Raw genomic sequence first — 8,956 nt, 5'->3', positions numbered from 1 at the left:
AAACAGAGAAAAAAGTATTGTGGAAAAATAAGCAAAGCCTTGGAGTATTTGAATATGAATGAAAACATCCCAAATTTAGTGAAAGACATCAACCTACAGATCTGAAAAGCTCAACAAACCCCAAACAAGAAAACTACTACCTCTAGGCATACCATAGTCAGACCACTGGCATACAAAGAGAAAATCTTAAAAGCAGCCAGAGAAAAATAATACATTACATATAGGATTAAAAAAACACCATTAAGAAAATGAAAAGGCAAGTGAGACTGGGAGGAAATATTTACAAAACATATCTGACAAAGGACTTGTCTCCAGACTGAAAAATGAAAGCAAAACAACTTGCTAATCAAAAGAAATAACCCAATTTTTTAAAAAAATGAGTAAAAGATTAAAACAAACACTTCATAAAGGAAGATTTACATTGGCCAATAAGTACAAAGAAAGGGCTCAGCATTTGTCATCAAGGAAATGCATTTTAATACTACAATGAGATGTCACTTCATACATTCTAGAATGGCTAAATTAAAGACTGACAACAGTAAATGTGAACCAACCAGACATTCACATATTGCTGGAGAGAATAAAACAGTACAACCAGAGCTCACTTTGGCAGGACATATACTAAAATAACAAAATGGCACAACTGGCCTAGGATAGTGGCTCATGCCTGTAATCCCAACATTTTGGGAGGCTGAGGTGGGAGGACTGCTTGAGGCCAGGAGTTCAAGACCAGCCCAAACAACAAAGCAAGACCCTCTCTAAAAAAAAAAAAAAAAAAAAAGCCAGGCATGGTGATACATGTGTGCAGTCCCAGAAATCTGGAAGGTAGGGGCAGGAGGATTGCTTGAGCCCAGGTGTTTGAGGCTGCAGGGAGCTATCATCCACCTCAGAGCTCCAGCCTGGGCAACAGAAAAGACCCTGTCTCTTAAAAAAAAAAGTATCTGTGGCCAGGAACGGTGGCTCACACCTGTAATCCCAGCACTTTGGGAGGCCAAGGTAGGCAAATCATGGATCACCTGAGGTCAGGACTTCAAGACCAGCCTGGCTAACATGGTGAAACCCCGTTTCTACTAAAAATGCAAAAAATTAGCTGGGCGTGGTGGCACACACCTGTAATCCCAGCTGCTCGGGAGGCTGAGGCAGGAGAATCGCTTGAACCTGGGAGACAGAAGTTGTGGTGAGCCAAGATCGTGCCATTGCACTCCAGCCTGGGCAACAAGAGCGAAACTCTGTCTCAAAAAAAAAAATAAAGAAGCTGGACCAAATGAATATACACTTTAAGAGTCCATAAGTTTAAGATTAAAAAAAAAAAAAGATTTAAAAAATGAGTACTTAAAAAATATAAAGATGGGTCAAACATACATAGAGTCAAACAGAACTTCAGACTTGATACAGAATGGCAATAGAGGCTTGCTTCAAGTAGTTAAGCAGGAAACTACTTGCCAAGTGTGATTCAATACCACATAGAGAGTAAATTTTACTTTTATAAATGTTTTAAAAATGAAAACTCCTTAAAAGTAACAAATGTGTCTACCTTGATTTGTTTTGGAGATATCTTAACACAGGTGAAATGTGTACAAAAGTTTTTACAGCAATGAAGATAAAGGCATGGATAATGCATGATGAAAATAAAACTTCTTTAAAAGTGGTTCTGATTTCAAGTAAAAGAACAAGAGAATATAGATGTCAGAAGAGGCCATAAGGTGAATAATGTGAACACAATTTCAACATAAATAATCTTAACAGAGATTAAAATATAGGATTAATAACATAAAGGATGTTGTATATCTGATCCAATGTCAGATCTACCATCATATGTTGCTTAACAACAGGGATACATTCTGATAAATTCAATGTTAGGTGATTTTGTGTTGTGTAAACATCAGAGTATACTTACACAAACCCAGATGGTTTAGCCTACCACACACCTAGGCTGTACAGTACAGTCTATTGTTCCAAGGCTACACACATGTACAGCATGTTATTGTACTGAATAGTGTAGGTAACTGTAATATAATGCTAAATATTTGTGTACCTAAACATCAAAAAGGTACAGTAAAATATGGTTAAAATATGCATAATTAACTATTCCTTTACCCCCTCCTTTCACGTGTAAAATGCAGATTCAGGTTGGGCATGGTGGCTAATGCCTTTAATTGCAGCACTTTGGGAGGCTGAGACAAGCAGATCACCTGAGGTCAGGAGTTTGAGATCAGCCTGACCAACATGGAGAAACCCCATCTCTACCAAAAATACAAAAATTAGCTGGGTATGGTGGTACATGCCTGTAATCCCAGCTACTTGGGAGGCTGAGGCAGGAGAATCGCTTGAACCCGGGATGCAGAGGTTGCAGTGAGCCGAGATCACGCCATTGCACTCCAGCCTGGGCAACAAGAGCGAAAACTCCGTTAAAAATGTGTGTGTGTGTGTGTGTGTGTGTGTGTGTGTGTAGTTTAGGGAACACTTATTCTATTTTATAAAATGAAGTGTTACCTGATTCTAGAATCACAGAGCCAATTGGGATCTTCAAGTACACACAGACACACACATACAGTTTAAAAGCAAGGGTATACCTGTATAGGGCATTTACCATGCATAAAACTTTCAGGACTGAAGTCGCTCTGGGTGAGTCAGTGAATGAGTGGCGAGTGAATGTGAAAATCTAGGACATTACCATACAGTACTGTATACTTATAAACACTTTACACTTAGGCTCCACTAAATTTATTAAATTTTTCTTTCTTCAATAATACATTAACCTTAGCTTACTATAACTTTATTTGAGAAACTTTTACATTTTAACTTTTTGACTTTTGTAATAACGCTTAGCTTAAAACACAAAACACTGTACAGCTGTAAAAAAGTATTTTCTTTGTTGGGCGTGGTGGCTCACACCTGTAATCCTAGCACTTTGGGAGGCCAAGGCAGGCGATTGCCTGAGCTCAGGAGTTCGAGACCAGCTTGGGCAACACAGCGAAACCCTGTCTCTACTAAAATACAAAAGAAATTAGCCAGGTGTGGCGCATGCGTCTGTGGTCCCAGCTACTCTGGAGGCTGAGGCAGGAGAATTCCTTGAACCCGGGAGGCGGAGGTTGCAATGAGCCAAGATCGCACCATTGCACTCTAGCCTAGAAAACAGAATAAGAATCTGTCTCTACAAAAAAAAGTATTTTCTTTATAGCCTTATTCTATAAGTTTTTTTTTCTATTCTTAAAAATTGTTTTAACTTAAAAAATTAAGCTCAGGATTATCAAGATGTCACCAGGTGATTGAAATTTTTCAGCTCCATTATAATCTTATGGAACCACCATCCTATAAGCAGTCTGTCATTGATGTAAACATCATTATTCAGCACATAAGTGTATTTCAGATTTAGAGTTTTACTTTGCTATTCTTTTTTTTTTTTTTCTGAGATGGAGTCTCACTCGGTTGCCCAGGCTAGAATGCAGTGGTGCAATCTCACCTCACTGCAACCTCTGCCTCCTGGGTTCAAGAAATTCTCCTGCCTTAGCCTCCCTAGTAGCTGGGATTACTGGCACCCATCACCATACCCAGCTAATTTTTATATTTTACAAGAAACAGGGTTTCACCGTGTTGGCCAGGCTGGTCTCAAACTTCTGATCTCAAGCAATCCATCCACCTCAGCCTCCCAAAGTACTGAGATCACAGGTGTGAGCCACTGCTCCCCGCCTGCTATTCATTTTTTAAATTCTGGCTACAGTAACTACCCTATGCTAAATTTTATCTTATTCAAATACATTTACTATGGGGGCGGGGGAACGGTGGTGGGCAGGGGGATGTTCCTAGTAATGAAAGAAATTCCCACTCATTACCTTGTCCTGAAGAGTTTGCTGCCATTTTCCTATTTTGTTTCAATTATGTCCAGTGGCAGTTGGTCAGCACTTCACAATCATCTGTAAAATATGTGTACACACATATACAATGTACCATATTTTAATCACAGACTAAAAGGAACAGCTAGCCTTGTTACAATGCAATGTTGTAATCTCCTCAGAAAGATACATTTGAAATGTACACGGACTGAAATCACAAATTTAAACTCTGCTAGTGCCTCAAGCATTTAATACTGCATTGTTTATTCTTGCAGATGTTCATATCATTTAGCATTAAGTTGTATTTACCAAATATATCAACCAATTGATAGAGTCAACACAATCATGGTGCTGGGAAGAAAAATCATTCATCTATGGTGCCTCTTCATTCGTCTAAAACACATACCCAGCAACTACTGTGTATACTGAAAGCTAAAAAAGGAAAAGTAGTACTGTACTGTACCTGCTCTGCACCATACACTATGTAAGATGCTCGAAATTAGTTCCTTTATTTATTTATCACCATTTTATAGATGAGAAGACCATCCCCAGGGTCATAAAGCTAATAAGAATTCTTTGGGCTGCTGGTTTCCAAACTTCGTGCTTTCATACTAAATCCTGGGGAGATCCAAGGTGAGCAAGACCCTCTCCTGCTCTCAAGGAACATATAACCTGATGGAAAAATAAAGTCTTATTCAACCATCCATACTATTAATAATTTTTAAAAGAGCTTAAACAAACGCTCTCTTTAAAAGGTGGGCACAGTGCTGGAGGCAAATAATTGATTCCATTGGGAGCAAAGGGTGATGCCTTAGTCTAGAGAGCCCGGGAAAGACACAAGGGATAGAAAACAGACACTGGTTTTTAATAAATGAATCGTTAGATGTCTCCTACGGCTGAAGCACAGAGCGAGCAATGCCGGGTTAGGACTGGAGGACAATAGGGCCATCTTGTGACAGGGCTAGACAGGCGTGCCAGAAAGGTCCCTGCCCGCGGGCGTGCAAGGCCGGCTGAGCCTGGGCTGTGAACGAGACGAAGGAAGCAAGTAAGAGCGAGAAATGCTGGGTGGCAAGGTCGGAGGAGAGGCCGCTGCCTGTAGCAACAAAGACAGCGGCGGCAGGTCTGCACCGGGGCCACACTTTTCTGTTCTCCGGTGCCGCCAGGCTGTCGTACTTACCTGGGACGCTAGGACGCCAGGACCGCCTCGATTCCCAGTAGCTGCTCTTAAAGGGGGCGCGACCACTTAGGCAAAAGGAGCTCAACTCGCAGCACTACAACCTTCCCGCCCCCGCTGCGCTTCCGCCTCCTGACTGACGTGCGCCCCAGGGAGCGGAAACCCCGCCTCCCGCCGGGACCCAACGGCCACCGCCCGTCGTGATTCGCATTTTAGCTGCCACCTCAATGCAGACGTCACTTTTTTTCCCAAAGAATGACAGTCGAAGAGGCTCACGGGAGACGTAACCGGTACTTTTGGGGGCGGGACCAGTGTGGGGCGTGGTCCGGGGCGGGGTAGGGGCGGGGCTGCTAGTCAGGGGCGGGACGGAGAATACCTGGGTCCCTAGCACCAAAGCTGCGTTTTTCTTCATTGCCGCTGCCTGGCCGATTGGCGACGGTGCGAGTCCACCTCGGCCTCGGAGAAGAGAGTCCAGAGGCTACGGTCGCTTTCGAGCTTTAACAACCATCTCGGATTTCGCATCTGCACACACACACACACATCCAGGAATATTTTTTGTCTACGGTTTACATAATTACACACAATGAAAGCAATGAATATGGAGAATTTTATTACAGTGCAATAATCTATATTTAAGAAGTGGGTGTGCCAGATCGCAGAACACCAAGATACTATTAGTGGGATCACCTTCTCCCCGCCTAATTCTAGCACAATAGGTGTCTACACATTTGCATTAAAGGGTAATTTTATATCGACGTGTTCAAATTGCACTTTTTTAATTTAAAAAAAAATGGTTTTTTTGTTAGAGACACTGTCTCACTTTGTTGCCCAGGCTGGTCTTGAACTCCTGGCCTCAAGGGATCTGCCCACCTCAGCCTCCCAAAGTGCTAGGATTACAGGTGTGAGCCACCCTGCCCTGCTTAAAATTTCAGTTTCTTAATCTCTTCTGAAATATACATTTGAAAAACACACAGACTTAAATCACAAATGTAAGCTCCCCAAGTGCCTCAAGCATTTAATTAAATAGAATGGAAAATGAATTTGAACATATGTTTTTAATAATCGATGTTTGCTCAGGAGTAAAATGTTTATGATGCACAATTTTCTCGTGCATGGATCAATGACTGAAATAATCGTTTCAATACCAAGTATTTACTCAAAACCAAGCATTTATTTACTCTATACCAAGCAGCTGTTGAGTGCCTTCCACAATGCGAGGTGCTTCCTGTGCATCAGCTCTGGTTCTGTTGTTCCCTGATTTATATTTGAGACTCGTGTTTCTTGCTCTATGTCAAGTAGTCAGCTGAGATTCAAATTGAAAGTTCTGCCAGATGTTAAGGCCCAGGTTCTTAAATCTCACACATTGCCTCTGCTCTGGAGGAAGGAATTCCTCTGAGACCAGTTCTTGCTGACTTTACTTTAATCCAGATAGAAAGCCTAACACATTAGCATTTTGATGATCGGCCAAGAGCCCTTTGGACTTTGTGAGTTCTAGTATGACTAAAAAGATGACTGAGCTCTATATGGCTGATAGAGCCTTAGAATTTTTTTTTTTTTTTTTTTTTTGTAGCCTAGCTAGACAATATAGAAACTAGGGCACAGAAAATTCCAGTCTAAGTGTCAAATGGACATTCTGAACAAAGTTAATTTATAAGGGGTGAAAAGAGAGTTCTAACCCTAAGCAATATTTTATAATTTCGTAGCAAATTTAGCCTCCGAGAGTTGAAAGAACATTGTCAGAAAAAAGATAAATTTAACTTGCTGCTGAGTCTTTTGCTTTTTACTTGGTAGGGTATAACCCTTGAAACTCTTCTGTCTTCTCTTAGAGTTTTTGGAACATCTGCCTCACTGTGTTAGCCTCTAACACATGGTTAATAGTGGGTCAGTTTACTTGAGTGCAAACCCCAGCTTTAACATTTAATGATGGTGAGCCCTGGTTACACCTTTTGGTGTCTCTGTTCTGTCATCTATAAAATGAAAATAAAAATAAATGATTGGGTATATGTAAATCACTTAGAATAGCACCTAGTACATAGTAAGCACTCAATAAATGTTGGCAATTATATTATAGACAATGGACAATCTGTTTTACTGGGTATCTTCAAAAGTGGTCAGTAGGTCAGCTGAGCCGGGTGTGGTGGCTCATGCCTGTAATCACAGCACTTTGGGAGGCCAAGGCAGGAGGATTGCTTGAGACCAGCCTGGGCAATATAGTGAGACCTCATCTCTAGAAAAAAATTAAAAATTAGCCAGGCATGCTGCTGCATGCCTGTGGTCCCAGCTATTTGGGAGGCTGGGGTAGGAGAATCGCTTAAGTCTTGGAGGTCAAGGCTACGATAAGCTATGATTGTGCCACTGCACTCCAGCCAGGGCTTGCACTCGGAGGGGCAGTTTAAAAATTATCAGCAATAGGCCAGGCACAGTGGCTTATGCCTGTAATTCCAGCACTTTGGGAGGCCGAGGTGGGTGGATCACACGGTCAAGAGATCGACACCATCCTGGCCAACATGGTAAAACCCCGTCTCTACTAAAATACAAAAATTAGCTGGGCGTGGTGGCACGTGCCTGTAGTCCCAGCTACTCAGGAGGCTGAGGCAGGAGAATTGCTTAAACCCGGGAGGCAGAGGTTGCAGCGAACCGAGATCACACCATTGCACACTCCAGCGTGGGCAACAAGAGCAAACCTCCGTCTCAAAAAAAAAAAAAAAAAAAGTGGTGTTTCAGATTGATGAGGCAAAAAAATCCCATTCCTGATGGAAGGTCTAAAACAGCTGGTTAACCATCTGAGAAATGATGAAATTAAATCTATATGTCACAGCATATACAAGAATAAACTCCAAATGAACTAGGGATCTAAATGAAAAATGAAACCATACCCACATGTAGGGTGTTCAAGTGATTTCTTGGCTGAGTAAGGAAAAAGATGTGACCACAAGGCGGCAGTAGCACACAAGCTTTAATTGGGATGTGCTTTGACAGGTTAGCAGTGACAGGAGGTAGCAAACAGCAAGAGTATCCACAGGCTTCTACTGGAGGGTCACTGTTCAGAAAGGGTGGAAAGGAAGAGAGACTCCCAGAGGAGAAGGGGAATGAAAGATGGGGGCTTATATGACTAAATGATGATGCTCAGCAACCTGGCGGCATGATCTTCCAGTTTAAAAGCTCTGAAGGACAAGTCTGGTGAAACTCCATCTCTACTAAAAATACAAAAATTGGCCGGGTGTGGTGGCAAGTGCTATAATCCCAGCTACTTGAGAGGCTGAGGCAGGAGAATTGCTTAAACCTGGGAAGTAGAGGCTTCAGTGAGCCAAGATTTTGCCTGTGCACTCCAGCCTGGGTGACAGAGCCAGACCCCATATCAAAAACAAAACAAAACAAAAAAGCTCTGAAGGACAGCAGGGGGATGGGGTTTTCTTAGCCCCTGGAGTTATCTTATCAATGGCTAGCAGATACTGGACATAATTTCAGAGAATACAAAGCAGGCACACTCGAAATGACTAAAATTAGGCTTGTTCAGGCTATGCTTCAAACAAGTGTGTTAAAATTTCAGTTTGGTAGGGGTGGGCTATTGTGAATATTAGTGGGATAACACTTTTGGATATATATGCCAAAGTGGAATGTCTGGATCATATGTTAATTCTGTTTAATCATTCTGTGTGTGTGTGTGTGTGTGTGTGTGTGTGTGTGTGTGTTTTGAGACGGGATCTCACTCTGTTGTCTAGGCTGGAATGCAGTGACATGATCATGGCTCACTGCAGCCCTCAACCTACTAGGCTCAGTTAATCCTACCACCTCAGCTTCTCAGGTAGCAGGGATTACAGGTACATGCCACCACCATGCTTGGCTGAATTTAAACTTCTTTTTGCAAAGATGAAATTTCACCATATGCCCTGGCTGGTCTTGAACTCCTAGTCTCAAGGAATCTCCCTGACCTCAGCCTCCCAAAGTG

The 8,956-nt window shown here is 42.1% G+C and overlaps 1 long non-coding RNA gene across 1 annotated transcript; it reads right to left on the bottom strand.

The window, feature by feature from the left end:
* Nucleotides 1–2,342: 2,342 nt before the first annotated feature.
* LOC119471557 lies at nt 2,343–5,256 on the bottom strand. Its single transcript, XR_005200630.1, has 3 exons — nt 5,011–5,256; nt 3,834–3,914; nt 2,343–2,383 (listed from the first exon to the last, which is right to left on the bottom strand). It is a non-coding gene; the product is annotated as an uncharacterized LOC119471557 (long non-coding RNA).
* Between the last annotated feature and the right edge of the window lie 3,700 nt (nt 5,257–8,956).

Source organism: Cebus imitator, unplaced genomic scaffold (assembly GCF_001604975.1).
Source record: "Cebus imitator isolate Cc_AM_T3 unplaced genomic scaffold, Cebus_imitator-1.0 Scaffold64, whole genome shotgun sequence".
NCBI classification, from domain to species: Eukaryota; Metazoa; Chordata; class Mammalia; order Primates; family Cebidae; genus Cebus; species Cebus imitator.
Note: the sequence above shows the minus strand (reverse complement) of the source record. Positions and strands in the feature narration are given on the sequence as shown.